The sequence below is a fragment of the Herpailurus yagouaroundi genome, unplaced genomic scaffold (genome assembly GCF_014898765.1).
Source record: "Herpailurus yagouaroundi ecotype Mexico unplaced genomic scaffold, PumYag 77, whole genome shotgun sequence".
Taxonomy (NCBI): domain Eukaryota; kingdom Metazoa; phylum Chordata; class Mammalia; order Carnivora; family Felidae; genus Herpailurus; species Herpailurus yagouaroundi.
Window position 1 is genome coordinate 96,667,238 of NW_024412388.1, and position 15,658 is coordinate 96,682,895.

General features: G+C 43.9%; 1 long non-coding RNA gene across 4 annotated transcripts in view; it reads right to left on the reverse strand.

The window, feature by feature from the left end:
* LOC121027692 (uncharacterized) overlaps positions 1–15,658 on the reverse strand; it is a 145,727-nt gene that overhangs the window by 84,889 nt on the left and 45,180 nt on the right. The window contains exon 1 of one of the 4 annotated variants that reach the window (XR_005788873.1): positions 828–1,884. The exons of the other annotated variants lie outside the window; for them this stretch is intronic. This is a non-coding gene — a long non-coding RNA (uncharacterized LOC121027692). Of the gene's footprint in view, positions 1–827; positions 1,885–15,658 lie in introns of those variants that run through there. 4 annotated transcript variants of the gene reach the window in all.

The window sequence follows — 15,658 nt, forward strand, 5'->3', positions numbered from 1 at the left end:
TGGCTCGTGCAGTCCTTGGCACAAGGTATGTGCTCAACAGAAGTTAAAAGAATAAGTGAGTGAGTCAGTGAGCAAATGAGGTGTGGCTCTGCCATTTTGTTCCCACAGTTGAGATCTCTTTATTTCTGGTACAGTGGGGGCATTTTGGCACCGCTAATGTGGCCAATATCCCCACCATTACCATGTCTGCCACCACTATCCATTTGCAACCATTGGAGATTACGGTATACCACTAAGAGGGGCAGGAGGGACAGGGAGGATGATGGCAGAGGATCAGAGAGGGCCTGTGTTCCCCCTCTGGCCAACGTGGTAGAGATGAGGACTAGAATCAGACAAAATGTTCAAGAGATATGCAAAGTTGCTTTGGGATTCAGCTAGCACCCTTGCCCCCCTAGAGTTAATTCTCTCTCTCTCTCTTTTTTAATGTTTATTTGTTTTTGAGAGGGAGAGAGAAAGAGAGAGAGAGTATGAGCAGGGGAGGAGCAGAGAGAGTGGGAGAGAGAGAATCCCAATCAGGCTCCACACTGTCAGCACAGAGCCCAACACCCAGCTCCAATTCATGAACTGTAAGATCGTGACCTGAGCCGAAACCAGGAGTCAGACGCTTAACCAGCTGAGCCACACAGGCGCCCCTCTCCTAGAGTGAATTCTCAACACCACACCCACAGTGACCCTGTGAAAACCCCAACTGAATCATGTCACTCCCCTGCACAAAACTCTCCAATTCCTTCTCATCTTACTTGGAAGAAAACTCCAAATTCTCACAATGGCTTACAAGGCCCCACGTGTTCCAACCTGTGTTACTTAACCTGTGTTACATCTCATACCTTGCTCCTTCTTGCACACTCCACTCCAGGCTTCCTGCTGGATACTAGCCTTCTTGCACTACCTCAAACTCCCCCAAGGGAGTCTTTGCACTCGCTGTTCCCTCTGCCTGGTATGCTTTTCCCCAGCAATTCACGGTTCACTCTGTCATCTGTCAGGTCTCAGCTCAGATGCCAGGCTTTCTGTGCCCACCTCTGCAAAACCCCCTGAGAACAGAGACTTTGTTTTATGATTACTCCATCCCCAACATCTCGCCCCTGCCTGCCACATAGTACTCAGTTATTACTTACTGAATGATTAGATGAATAAAACCCCAGGAATCCACTGCTTTCTGCTTCTGTTTCCCTCCCAGGGCCAAGTCCTGCCCAAGGGGAGGCCTCTCCCAGCAGTGAACTGTGTCCTAAAGATGACTCTTACACCCCAGCAGAATAAGTGGATAAAAGTATATTGTTGGAACAAGTGGGAGTTGCTGATTGTATAACAGTCTGTTGGGGAACCTCGGGGGTCCCTGGCTTGACAAAATGAATGTGCATTTGCCAGTGTTTTCAAGAAAAAGTATAAGGTATAAGATGTTTGAAAGACAAAAGTATTGATTACTGTAGTCCCTTAAACAGCTGAAGTAATGGGGGAGGATATGAAATGCAAAGAAAGAAAGAGAAAGGAAAAACCTAAATCTGTGATGACATTCTCCCTGGGGGAGCGCTTAAAAATACACATTTTTACAAGTTTCCTGAGTGATTCTTAAGTAACCAGCTTAGGACAGGTACCTAGAAACGTTTTTTGGAGATTTAGTCAAGTATAAGGCCACACATTACAGCAGGAAAGGCCTGGGCTATGAGAGCCAAGCAGGCATGGGTTCAAATCCTGCCATCGCTACTTTTTATCTGGGGAACTCTCTGCTAGTACTTAACCTCTCAGATTCTAAGGTTCCATTTCTAGTTAGATAAGTACATCTACCCGGTCAGCCTGCTGTGATGATGATGTTAAACAACACGTGTAATGGGCCTGGAGTATAGCAGATACTTAAGAGATGGTAGTTTATTGTTGTGCTCTCTGTTTCCCAAGTGCTTATTACCTCCCTCCCATGTTCCACGGCAAGTTGGCATTCTTAACCCCTCCACTCTATGACCTCACAGAGGTGAAAACATACAGTCAAAAGGGTCAGTTCTTCTGCAAATAAGAAAGTCTTCTTTCCTAAAGGTCCTCTTTCCTCCTCTAGAATAGATCAAGGAACATATTTTTGCCATTAACTACCCCATTAATCATTAACAATAAATTCTTATATTTTTACAGTCTTCAATCTGCCAAGGCTTTCACCTATAAAGCGTGAGAAGGTGGGACAGGCGCCTTTATCACTCACTCGCAGAGGTCTGGAAGTAGCCTGTGTGCGTGGCCAGAGTGCAGGGGCGCCGGGACTTAAAAGCCACAAACCCTGTGCACTCTCCATTAGGCTACATTCCCCACCGTCAAGACCTCAGGACTCAGACCTTGAGGCCAAAGAGGAAAAAGAGGCAGGGGGCATCCATCTCCTGTTGCTTCCTGCTCCTCTAACGAAGCAACGTGGCTGTGGAGTGACGGCTGGAAACTAATGGGTTAGCAGAAGTCCATCTCCCAAGCTTGGCCGCGCATACCCCAAAGACTTCATTCCTCCGAAGAGCCGGTCCCGTCTTGCAGCCGCAAGGCGTCTCTGCCTTCTCATTCCACCTAAAGCTGCCAGCCTTCCGCAACTCCACACCCCCACCTGCTGGAGACTGCCTTGTGCAGAGCCTGACCGGCCACAGGCCACGTTGGACAGCTGCTCCCAGAGAGCCCCCCACGCACCCTTCTGGGGCTGCTTTGGGGGCCAGAACAGGCCAGAACAGGGGGAAGCCCTGCTATTTCTTTCCCTGTCTTACTGTAAATCTTAATCCTTGATAGTGGGTGAACTCGTTGCTCTCTCTGACCTTCAGTTTCTCCCAAGTAGTAACCAGAGGAAGATTCAGCCCTGACTTTCCCCACCCTCCTAGGGTGAAATGGGAGAGAATAATAAGACACCCACTCTGCCAGATGGAAAGAATTGGGGCTTTGGAGAGGACGCAGCTATAAATTTCAGAGCTAGGGGGATAAAAGCAGCAGCATTCCCAGTAAACAAATGGAGAACCAAAGTGAGCAGCTGCAAAAGAGACTTTATTCACGGATTTACACAATTCCTCAGATACATTAATTGAGCACCTACTCTGTGCTTACCAAGTGCTGTGATACATGGATGAAAATTCAGTTGCTGTACTTTGAGTCCTACAAACTGCTCATCACCTTTGCCCTTTCCACCTTCACGTTGCTGTTTTCCTTTTGAATATTTTCCCCTGCGCTCTTAGTAACCCTCATTCCACCATTCGCAAATTCTACATCCACAACACTCTCCAAGAACTTTCCATATATCCTCCTTCTCACAGTAACTAAAACCTGGCCTTACCCCAAGGACATTGGTTCCCTTGCAGCCCTCTTGCATGAAAGTGGCTCTTGCTCCCACGAGTTCCATTTTCCAGCCAAGAAGGGTGCACTTGGAGTCAGCAGTCTCCCACCATCCCTTGCCAGTTCCATGCTATTACTCTTCTACTCTCATTTAAAGTCCTGCTCAAGCTGCATGGCTCATTGCCTTCACCTCTTGCTGCTATCATTGACCCTGGCCCACACCATGCTGAGGACTCTCCCCAGTCACCACTGTATTAACTCCTACCACCATCCTGAGACAAATTGCTGAGGCCAACTCATCTGACACCCTAGCCTCCCCCAACCTTGTCCTGATCACTTCAAATGACTTTTCAAGGCCACAATTGGACCATTACTACCATGGCTCCACCTCCCCCCAAATTACACTCCAACGTCCCACTTGGACCATGACCTTTCCAACTCTATTCTATTCCTCCTACTTCATTCCTTGACCTCACTGAGTGCCAGCACTTTAACCCTTTTATGGCCTCACAGTTTATCTTCTCTCCTCCACTCAACCCCGGGGCTCAATCTTTCAAAACCCACGCTAGACCTCTGGTCAATAACTTGGATGATTTCTCATCAGCTTCTTTAATACCCGTGCTCCCTTTTTCTTCTACTCACAAGTCCTGGAAAACCCTGACCCTGAGTCAGTTCTAAAACTGCCTGCCTTGCTTATAAGGCTGGATTTCTGAGTTCTGGTAGAGAAAATTGTATACTCCAACACAAATTGGTCTTTTGCAAGGTTCATCGAGGGCTATTACAAATCTGCCTCATTCTCCCCAAGCCTTCAGCAGATAGCTTTCCTCCTACTTCATGGAGAAAATCAAAGCCAGGAACTCCCTCAGCTTCTCATCCTCCCTTCCCTCATAAATATAGTCAGATACTCACCATGTATCCTTCCTATGGTCTCCAGGCTCAAAGGATGTCACTCTCCCTGTTCAGAGTCAGCCTATCCACCTGGGTCTGAATTCTCTTCCATGTCCTCTCCATCGCTGACATTTCTATTCCAGTATTTTATTGGTGTATCAGTCAGGATTCACTCAGGAGACAGAAACCACAGCCCAATTTGAACAGGGAAATTGTAATATAAAGAGTTACTAACTATTCCAGGGGATTACCTTCCAAAAAGAAAGAGAGAGCTCTATAAAATATACATTGCCTGATACAGAGACTGTAGGATTTGGCAATGCAGCGAAAGCTAACTAATCTGCACATACATAAAGGCAAGGCAAAAGAGAAAAGTACAAATTGCCAATGTCAGGAATGATAGAAGGAACCACTGCAAATTCTACTCATCTTTAAAGGATACAATTTAAATATCTCACAATTTTGTTTGCCAATTACACTTCAAGAAAGCTGGCCAAAAAAAAGATAGGAAGTGTACAAATTCCTTGAAAGACAAATTACCAAAGCTGTCACAAGAGAAATAGAAAATATGAATAGCCCTTTTATCTATTAAACCAATAGAATTTGGGGGGCACCTGGGTAGCTCAGTCGGTTAAGAGTTCGACTTCAGCTGAGGTCATGATCTCGTGGTTCATGAGTTCCAGCTCCACATCAGGCTCTGTGCTGACAGCTCGAAGCCTAGAGCCTGCTTCGGATTCTGCATCTTCCTCTCTCTCTGCCCCTCCCCCGCTCATGCTCTGTCTGTCTGTCTCTCTCTCTCAAAAATAAACATGAAAAAAAATTTTTTTTAATGTTTTATTTATTTTTGAGAGAGAGAGAGAGACAGAGCACGAGCCGGGGAGGAGCAGAGGGAGAGGGAGACACAGAATCCGAAACAGGCTCCAGGCTCTGAGCTGTCAACACAGAGCCCAACGCAGGGCTCGAACTCACAAACTGTGAGATCATGACCCGAGCCGAAGCTGGACGCTCAACCGACTGAGCCACCCAGGCGCCCCCCCCAAAAATTTTTTTAATCAATTGAATTTTTAATTTAAAAACTTTCTACAAGGAAAACCCCAGGCCAAACAGCTTCACTGATGAATTCTACTTATCACTGAGGGGGAGAAATGATACCAATCATACTCAAATTCTTATAGAAAGTAAAATGGGAAAGAATTATTACCAACTTATTTTATGAAGCCAGTATTACTCTGATATCAAAGCCTGACAAACACATTGCAAGAAAATAAAATTGGCCCAATGTCTCTCATGAATGTTGATGCAAAATCTTCAACAAAATATTAGTACATAGAATACATAAACATATAAAAAGCATTTTTAAGGGGATAATACATCATGATCAAGTGGAGTTTATCTCAGGACTCCAAGACTGATTTAATGATCATTGATCACTGTAATTTACCACATTAAGAGAGTAAAGGAGAAAGAATTATATTATCATCTCAACTGATGCAGAAAAAAACATTTGGTAAAATTCAACATCCATTCCTTGTGAGGCTCTCAGCAAACTAGGAACAGAAGAAACTTTTTTAGCCCCAAAAAAGACATCTACAAAAAGCCTACACCTAGCATCCTACTTAATGATGAAAGACTGAATTCTTTCCCCTCTCAAGATCCAGAACAATGCGAGGTTTGCTTTCTTCACCTCAACTTAACATTGTAACAGAGTTTCTCATACAACAATAAGGCAGGGGGAGGGGTTTGCTAGGGAAAGAGAGAGAACACATGCAGTTTCTGAAGGAAGAAAGAAAACATGCCGTATTTACAGATGACATGATTGTGTGTATAGAAATTCTTCAGGAATCTACCCCCACCATGTGAAAACTAATAAGTGAATACAAAGTCAAATATCAAAAATCAACTGTTTTTCGTAGACTATGAATAAATTATTGAAAAAAAATCTAAACTGTAATGCCATTTGAAATTGCATCAGGACTTCAATACTGATCAAGATGGGGTAACAGGACAGAATGTACTCTCCCACCTGAAACAACTAAAACACCAGACAAAATATATGAAACAACAGCTTTCCGACATTAGACGTCAGGCATTACACACAGTGATCCCTGAAAAAGAGGAAACAAGCAAGATGAGCCCCTATGATAAAACCCAGCCAGAGCCAACAAGTCTCCCTTAGTTTAGGAGATCATTCGGGGAGTCCAAGGAGGCCAAGTCAGCTAGAGTTCACATAGAAGAGCATCAGAGATTAGAGAGCTGCACAGAGAGAGAGAGAGAGAGAGAGAGAGAGAGAGAGAGATCCAGCGATCTGCAAAGGGTCTCCCTCGAGTCTTTGGCTTGATTGCTGATCAGCACATTCAAGTCAGAAAAAATATTTAAAGCTGAAGGGAAAAAAACACCTGAAAGGAGTAAAGGAAAAAATCCTCAGTGTTTGCCTACCAGCCAAAGTTGAAAACCTCATAATTTATAGGTTACCAGATAGAGTATTCAGAAGGATATTCAGTAGTGGGCAGTTAGCCTTAGACGATAAGCAGTTCTGGCCATCCCTAACAAAGTGAACCTCAAAAGGACCAGTATCCAAGTAACTTAACTATGTCCCAGAATAATACTTAAGTATATTTATGGGAATAGAGAAATACCCAGCACCCAACAAAGTAAAAATACATAATGTCTAGAATCCAATAAAAACTCACAAGACAAAAAGCAAACAACAACAACCACACACACACACACACACACACACACACACACACACACTAAAAGACATGCAAATAAGCAGAAAAATAAAATCCATAATTAAGAAAAAAAAATCAATGAAAACTGACCTAGAAATGACATAGGTGATAGAATTAGTAGACAAAGACATTGTAAGTTATTAAAACTATATTCCATATATTCAAGAATGTAAAGGAAAGATTGAGCATCTGGAAAAAATAACCAGGGCATCAGAGAGCTATGAGACAATGTCAAATAACCTGTTATACATGCAAGTGGACCCTAAAGAAGAAAAGAAAGAGGAGAAGTCATAAGAAATATTTGAAGAAATAATGACCAAAACTTTTCCAAATTTTATGAAAAGTGTAAGTCCACAGAAGAAACCCCAAGCAAGAAATATGAGAAAACAAGGCACATAATAAAAGTGCATCAAAACACAAAGTACTTAGGAATAAATATAACAAAATATATGCAAAACATATACATAGAAAAACTAGAAAACATTGGTGACAGAAACTTTCAAATACCTTAAGAAATGAATGGGAAGATACAATATTCTTAAGATGTCAACTCTTCCCAAAGTAATTCTGCCCAGCATAAATCTAGTAAAAATCCAAGCAGATTTTATTTTATAGAAATTGACAAGCTGATTTGAAAATTTATGTGGAAGTTCAAAGGACCTAGAATAGCCAAAACAGTTTGGGGGGGAAAAAAACTTATATAACTTGACTTGAAGATTTATTACAAGATTATTACAAATAAATACTTAAATAAATGCATGAATACATAAAGTTTAAAGAAACAAACCTATATCTTCAACTCAACATGTCCAAATCTGAGACCAATTACTGCACATAACCTCAAGTCTGCCTTTTCCGCTGTACTCTTCGCATAAGTTGATACATTGTGCCTAACACTTAGTGAGGACTGTATATATATTTGTTGAATGAACAAAAGATGGAATCACTTACAGCCAAAAACTTCAATTCTCCTTCCCTCTCCTATATTAATTAAGCACTTGACCAACACGTTTTGTCCAGCCGTGCCTCTCCCTCCCTTTGGGAGGCTGGAAAGACACAGCCTGCTCCCGGGTTGGCTGTGTGAAACTGAGTCAATCCTCACCCCTCTCAGGGTCTCAGAGACATAATATAAAAGGCACAGGGTTTGGAATCAGATAGAAGCAGATTCAAATTCCTGCCTACCATTGACATATCTATCTCCAGCATATTGTTTTTATTCTTTGAAGCCTGTTTTCCTTATCTATGAAACAGAAAAACCAGTCTCTGTAGCATAAGGTTGTTCTGAGTATGAAATCAAATGGAAGGATGCCACTGCCTGGCACATAGGAAGTACCACTAAATGTTAGTTCCTTCTCTTACCCCTTCCTCCTCCCCACTGCCACTTCCGCTCCCACCCCAGAAGGAGAGGGAGTGAGGATAAGTTGGTACACGGCTCTGAATGGCACCTTCTCAGACTGACAGGCTTCAGTATTTCAAGATAAGGAAAGATGCTTTCTCCCTCCCCCACCCCTGGAGTGCCATGGTCACCACCAGAGCCACCTGCCATTGGTATTCTGGGCAGATGCAGCCAGCTGCAGACATGCTGTTATCTGATGGTGCATCTGTTTGGGAAACCAGAAAGAGGAAAACTGTGTTTAGAAAGTATATTTTTCCCCTCCCCAGGTAAGCAGGAGAAATAATGGAATTCGAATTGGAATGACCATGAGCTAAAACTCTTGCCCACCAGGTGTTTATCCCAGTTCATAAAAACAACTACTTTAAGGTAATGAAAAAACACTCCCTGTCGGGGAAGCAAATGGAACCACATGTTTCTGAAACAGTTTGAAAGAAAACAGCAAACTCCGTGAGCAGACAGCAAGCACATATCTTGGAGGACCGGCACAGGCCATGCTCACAGATACTCCCCATGGACGAGGCTCCAGGGAAGGCTGGGCCCCTTGAAATCACACCATCCATAAGGAAACGGCATGCACCTTCCATCCGTCAGACCCACAGCTTCAGGGGGATATGGGAAGGCTCCCCTCTTTTCCCACACCCACACTCCAAGAATTCAACTTCATTTCTGTTTCCTGGATGCTGCCCTATCAACTCCATCCCTTATGACACTGCCTCCCCTGTTCTTCCTTTTTCTCTGTTGTTCCTAAAGATAAGCGTGCAGGCTTTTATGGTTGGAAACATTTACTGCTAATCACTAGAAGAAAATGAACAGAAGTAACAAAACCAACAAAGATGAAAACATTATTTACCTAATGACCCCTCACCTGTAAGGTGATCACATGCCCCTGTTTGCCCAGGACAGGCCTGGTTTACACCTGTTGTCTTGACGTAATTATTAATAGCATCCCTTTCACTTTCAAAACTATCCATGTTTGGTCATCAAGTAGAATAAGTTATTCTGTTTAAATGGCACGTACTCACCTGCTTTATGCCAGGCATATGAACATTAACTTATTTAACCCCAAAACAATCCTATGAGGCGAGAAACAGTTTTAAAACACTGTAATGAAATCAGGACATAGAGCGGTGAAGTAGCCTGTCTAGGGCCACACAGATGGTCAGTGTCTAAGCCAGGATTTGAACTGAGGCTGTCTTCAGTGTTCTTGCTCTTAATCACTTGGGTAGTCTAGCTGTGACAAAGCTTTAGGAAATCGCTTGTTCTTTCATTTAACAAATATTAATCATGTCTACTGTGTGCAGACAATATGATACAGACTTTTAAGACAACCATGAACCAGACAGTCCCTGCCCCCAAGGAGCTTTTGTCTGGAGGAGACACAGATACAAGTGAAAAATACAGAATGGGAAAGAAAGGCAGGACAACAGCCAAAAGAGCAAGGTGCCATCATAGCCACCAAGAGAAGGAGAAAAAGGAGAGTGGTGTCCAAAGCTTCAGGGAACACAAGGTAGGGCCCAGACACATATGTATGGTTTATCAACAAGATGGTCATTGGAAACCTTAGGAAACCACAGTTGCACAGGGAAGCCAGGGGTAAGGCCTCAAAGAGATGAGGAGAAGGTGGAAGGTGAAAATGGGGAGCAGGAAGCAGTCTCTGAAAGCTTGGCACTGAGGGGAGGGAGAAAGTGGAAGGAAGTAAAAGTGGGGTCGGGTCCCCAAACAGACACCTAGCTCCCTGCTTTCGTGCTGTATCCTCTCCCTCCTGGCTCCCTCTACCCCCGGTTCTACCAACAAACACTAACGGGAAAATAGAGGGCAGTCATAGAAATGGGAAATCTTACTAAATTCATATTACCATTTCCCTGTTTTAGAGCAGTAGGCACCTAGTAAAACCCCTTGTGTATTTTTTTCCCAATAGGGAATCTTTTTTTTAAATTTTTTTTTTAACGTTTATTTATTTTTGAGACAGAGAGAGACAGAGCATGAACAGGGGAGGGGCAGAGAGAGAGGGAGACACAGAATCGGAAACAGGCTCCAGGCTCCGAGCCGTCAGCCCAGAGCCTGACGCGGGGCTCGAACTCACGGACCGTGAGATCATGACCTGAGCCGAAGTCGGACGCTCAACCGACTGAGCCACCCAGGTGCCCCTCCCAATAGGGAATCTTTAGCTAGACTGGCGCCCATCAGGGCAGAATGAGACCTAAAACCATGTCCATTAACATCCACCCAAGAGACAACTTGTCTCAAGGGAATTATCAGTATTCCTGGGAATCCCCCAAACAGGTCAGTAGGTGGGTCAATTCCCAGGTCATCTATTTAAGTTCACCAAATCCCAGGCACTGTTCTAGACATTGAGGAGTGACTCATTCTAAGGGGAGTTTTCAGGAGGGCCATCTACACCTTGCACATCCAAAGGTATGACCCAAGGTTTCCCCCCAGGAAGGTTTGCAGTAGATGAAATAAGCCACAAAAGTTTGTATCTCCCCCAACAGTGTTCAGGAGTATCAGCACAGCTGGAGACTAGGAAAAATGACTTATAGAGCACCTTTTTTATATAGTACACTTTCCTGTATTCATTCATTCCTTCCTTCAATAACAAACATTTATACTATGTGCCAGGTACTGTGTGAAAGTACTAGAGGCAAGAATCATGAGCAAAATAGACATGGTCTCCCTGCCCTCAAGGAGCACACAAAAGAGTTACGTAAAGCCACATTAATCAACATAATTGCACAAATACATAATCACAAATCATGACACATGCTATGAAGGCAATATACTGGAACCTAGTCACTCTACTGGGTTGAGGAACTGCTCTTGAGAACGTGACATGGAGGTGAAATCTGACAGATGTATAGGCTTTAGAGAGAGGAGAGAAAGAGCAGCCCGAGAAAACAGAAGAATATCAGCAAAGACTCCGAGGAACGGAAAAGCAGCCAGCATTAAAGAAAAAAACAAGCCTGACATGTGTTGACACAGTAAGGAAAACTTTATTCAGGACTATTGCAACAGGTGTCAAGGCTGTGGCGATAGGGGAGAAAGATCAGGTTCAACTCTAAATCCAAATGGACAAATGCTAACAAGCAGAGTGAGGAGACAGTGGAAGGAAAATTTCTAAGAGGACACATAGAGGGTGAGGCGGGGGGGGGGGGGGTTCTTGGTAAACTGACTTAACAGGATTCTTGCTAAAGGCACACCAAGGACCTCTATGTCAAAGAAGGGGGATGAAGATGTTGATCGGATATCATGCCTGATAGCATCCTAAACTGACTCGCAGCAGGATTTTTGTAAAACTGGCTATGTAGGCTCAGCGAGGCTGGGGAGGGGGCAAGAGGGCTTAGAGGAACCTGACTAAAGTTTGTTCAAGGAAATGGTCTGCCACCAGTTGTCTGGGGCAGAGTGGCACTAGATGATTCCGGAGAGATACGCAGGAACCAAGTAAGAAGGGCTTTGTGAATCCAGTTGTCCTAAGAGCACCGAAGTTTTGATTGGGAGGGAAGGGGGTGACATGCTCAGGTTGTGTTTTCTTAAAAATCTACTCAGCCCGCTGTAGAAAATGGACCAGAAGACCCAGAGATGAATCTAGAAGACCACTTAGGAGGCAAAGCTGTTGTCCTGGAGAAACAGGACAGTGGACAGACCAAGGTGGAGGTGAGGGTAGAAGCAGATCTAGCATTTGAAGTATTCGGGAGGTAAAACTGATAGGGCTTGGTGACAGATTGGTGTTAGAGAGAAAGAGATATAAATAAGTGTCCTTGTGATGCTCAACGTTGCTCCTTATCAGGGAAATACAAATCAAAACCACACTCAGCTATCACCTCACGCCAGTCAGAGTGGCCAAAATGAACAAATCAGGAGACTCTAGATGCTGGAGAGGATGTGGAGAAACGGGAACCCTCTTGCACTGTTGGTGGGAATGCAAATTGGTGCAGCCACTCTGGAAAGCAGTGTGGAGGTTCCTCAGAAAATTAAAAATAGACCTACCCTATGACCCAGCAATAGCACTGCTAGGAATTTACCCAAGGGATACAGGAGTACTGATGCACAGGGGCACTTGTACCCCAATGTTTATAGCGGCACTCTCAACAATAGCCAAATTATGGAAAGAGCCTAAATGTCCATCAACTGATGAATGGATAAAGAAATTGTGGTTTATATACACAACGGAGTACTATGTGGCAATGAGAAAGAACGAAATATGGCCTTTTGTAGCAACGTGGATGGAACTAGAGAGTGTTATGCCAAGTGAAATAAGCCACACAGAGAAAGACAGATACCATATGTTTTCACTCTTATGTGGATCCTGAGAAACTTAACAGAAACCCGTGGGGGAGGGGAAGGAAAAAAAAAAAAAAAAACAGGTTACAGTGGAAGAGAGCCAAAGCATAAGAGACTCTTAAAAACTGAGAACAAACTGAGGGTTGATGGGGGGTGGGAGGGAGGGGAGGGTGGGTGACGGGTATTGAGGAGGGCACCTTTTGGGATGAGCACTGGGTGTTGTATGGAAACCAATTTGACAATAAATTTCATATATTGAAAAAATAAAAAATAAAAAAATAAGTGTCCTGGTGTCTTGTTTCATCTTTACTACAACCCTTTAGTAAACACATCATTATTTTCTCAGTTTTACGGGTAAGGGATTTGAAACTCATGGTAGTTGACTGGCACGGTCAGGCCCCACAGCTAGTAGGTCTGGTTCTCAAGTTACTTCCTTTCGCTATGCTCACACTAAAGTCGGGCAGCTCTTCCCTGAAGATCCCACTCCCTCTCTTGTGCCTCTGAAGCTATGCCTAGTCAATACCCCCAGCATGGTACTTCACCAACGTTCCCTGTTTGCCGATTCCATGGGAAAATAAAGAAACATAGTATCACGGAAGGTGGCTGCAGTTTGAGTCAGTTGACCTCCATCAGATAGTACAAATTGATTCCTTTGTTGAGGAAAGCAACCTCCTGGGCCCCTCTGGCAATGAAAAGTGAGAGCCCCCCGGGTAGGACAGAGATGAGAAAAGTTTGGGCAATAAGGAATTAAATTGCTCTGCATAGCAAAGCTAGAGAAAATTTGGAGCAGGCCACCACCGTAGCCTTAGTGTCTGGCACATAAGAACTCAATATATTTTTGTTTCAACTCTGGAAGTGGGACCCAGCAATCTCCAATTTAACAAGACTTTCAGGTCATTTGATATACCCTCAAATCTGAGAACCTCTTATCTTTAAAAGCCTTTTCAACGCTGCGCACACCATCCCCAGGTCCCCCAAATCCTCAATAAAAAGCTGCTATACACAAGAGTCTTTCTTCAGTAGTGCTTTGGGCAAGAAAGGACAAAGACTAGCCATCCTAGAGTTTCCGGCAATGACCAGCAGAAGGGAAAGTCCAGGCCAAGAGCTGGGGCAAGATTAGAGAAACAGGTTGCAGCTCAAATTAACCTGAGAGCAAATATGAGACAAACCCTCAAATCTGTAGTAAAACAGTCACTATTTGTTTCCCAGACATCCATCCCTATTTTTTCTAGAAATGAATTAATGAATGAACGGATGGATGGATGAATGAATGAATTTTCATTTGAGACTATGGCTTTTCCCCACATTTAATCCAGAGCTCCAGATAGACCACATGACCCAGATCTTGCCTATCGAAGCAACTCTTCCCCCTGACCACAGTGATAGGTTCAGGGATGAACATCCGGTCCAAGCAGAGCCGAGAGAACAGAGCAGGATTTTTCTCAGACTTCTGGGAAAGAGGGAGATGAATATGACTGAGTATGAAGCTGGAACCACTATGCTTACTGCCAACTGAGGAAGAAAGCAAGTCTGAAATCAGAACCAACACAGAAGTAGAGTTGAGAGATACAGAGAGAGAGAAACCTGGTCCCAATTACATTTTTGAGAAGGCAGCTCAAGGCTCATCTGAAGACAGCCTAGTCCTAGACTTTTTCAATGCATGAGCCACTGAAATGTGTTTTCACTTTGGCCAGTTTGGATGGAGTTTTCTGTCCCTTACATCTGGAGGAATCCCGACTATGATGTAAGACAGTGGGTTGAGTGATGTCATTTGGAAAGTGTGGTCACAGAAAGGAGGAGAACTGGGGTCAACAAGTCCCACAAGTCTACCTCTCCTGAAGACTACAGGTACCCTGAGGCCTAGAACTGTGTTACTTCTTGTGGTAACGATGATGGGAACACAATGGTTATTTCAGGAATAAAAGGAGCACAAAAAGAAGGCAAGGTGGCAGAAAGAAAAAGGGATAAGCAATGTACAGATGCCTTCCAACTTGGGTCCCCTGGTCACTTTGTTCAGGGCAGACTAGACCCTGCAGGGACCTAGCAGGAGTCATGAAGCAGGAAATGAAGGCATAGAAGCTTCTAGCACCAGCCTACTCCAAAGGCACACTTACTAGGAAATTGCCTAGAAATGATGGTGCAGCCATAACTGGGTCATTTACTTTCCCTACAAATATTTCTCCCTTTTGTGAGCAACAAGGACCCATTCAACCAACCATGTGGTGCCTCAGCTGAAATAACAGGCCAGGGGAAGTGTGTAGTTGGCTTTCATCAGATCGAAACCGTAGGGCAGCTCGGCCAAGCTGAATCTCTGTCTCTGGCTGTAGCACAGAAAGTACTTTCTGCTTAATGTCAGGCCATGTGTAGGGAAGAAGTGGAAACAGAGGGGAAGACAAGACCAGCCTTCCAGTCAGCTTCAATGCTTCTGGCAAGACAATTCAGCATAGCAGAGGGGTCTGGCTCCAGACTTTGGGGGAAAGGAGGCACCTAGGACAGAGGAGGAACAGGAAGAGAGACAGAGAGGGGAGAGGTTGGAAGAAAGGGAAAGAGTCAACCTTTAATGAAATAGTCAATTTATTAAAAAAAAAAAAAGGGGGGGGAACTGAAATCTTTTTCCATCTGTTTGCCTCTATGAAATTTATATTTGGAAGTAACAAACATAACATCAACCAGTTTATCAGCTCATCATCTGGCATATGTCTTTCAATAATAATTTAATAATTTCAAAGATTAGAATGAAAAGGAAAATTTGAGACTCCTTCAAAGCAGCATAGAGTATTCTTCCAGAGACCTATGACTAACCTGTCTTTTGTGGGTGATGGGGATGAGTTAAAAATGACCCCAATCCTTGGGAACTTGGCTGGGTGATTTGGGAACTCCATGGTTTATCCCATCTATTTCCAAGAATTTTCTATCGGGCTAGATGGCACTCCATCTGCATTTCTCTTTTGCTCTTCTGTGAGCTTTGCGTTCATTGTCCTAGACCACCAACTTGAGGGGAGCATGTGGATAGGATAGCATCCACGTAGGATGAGGGAGATGGGACTTAGGGACCTCTGGGTACTCTCCTCAAGGCGCCTAACAGAAT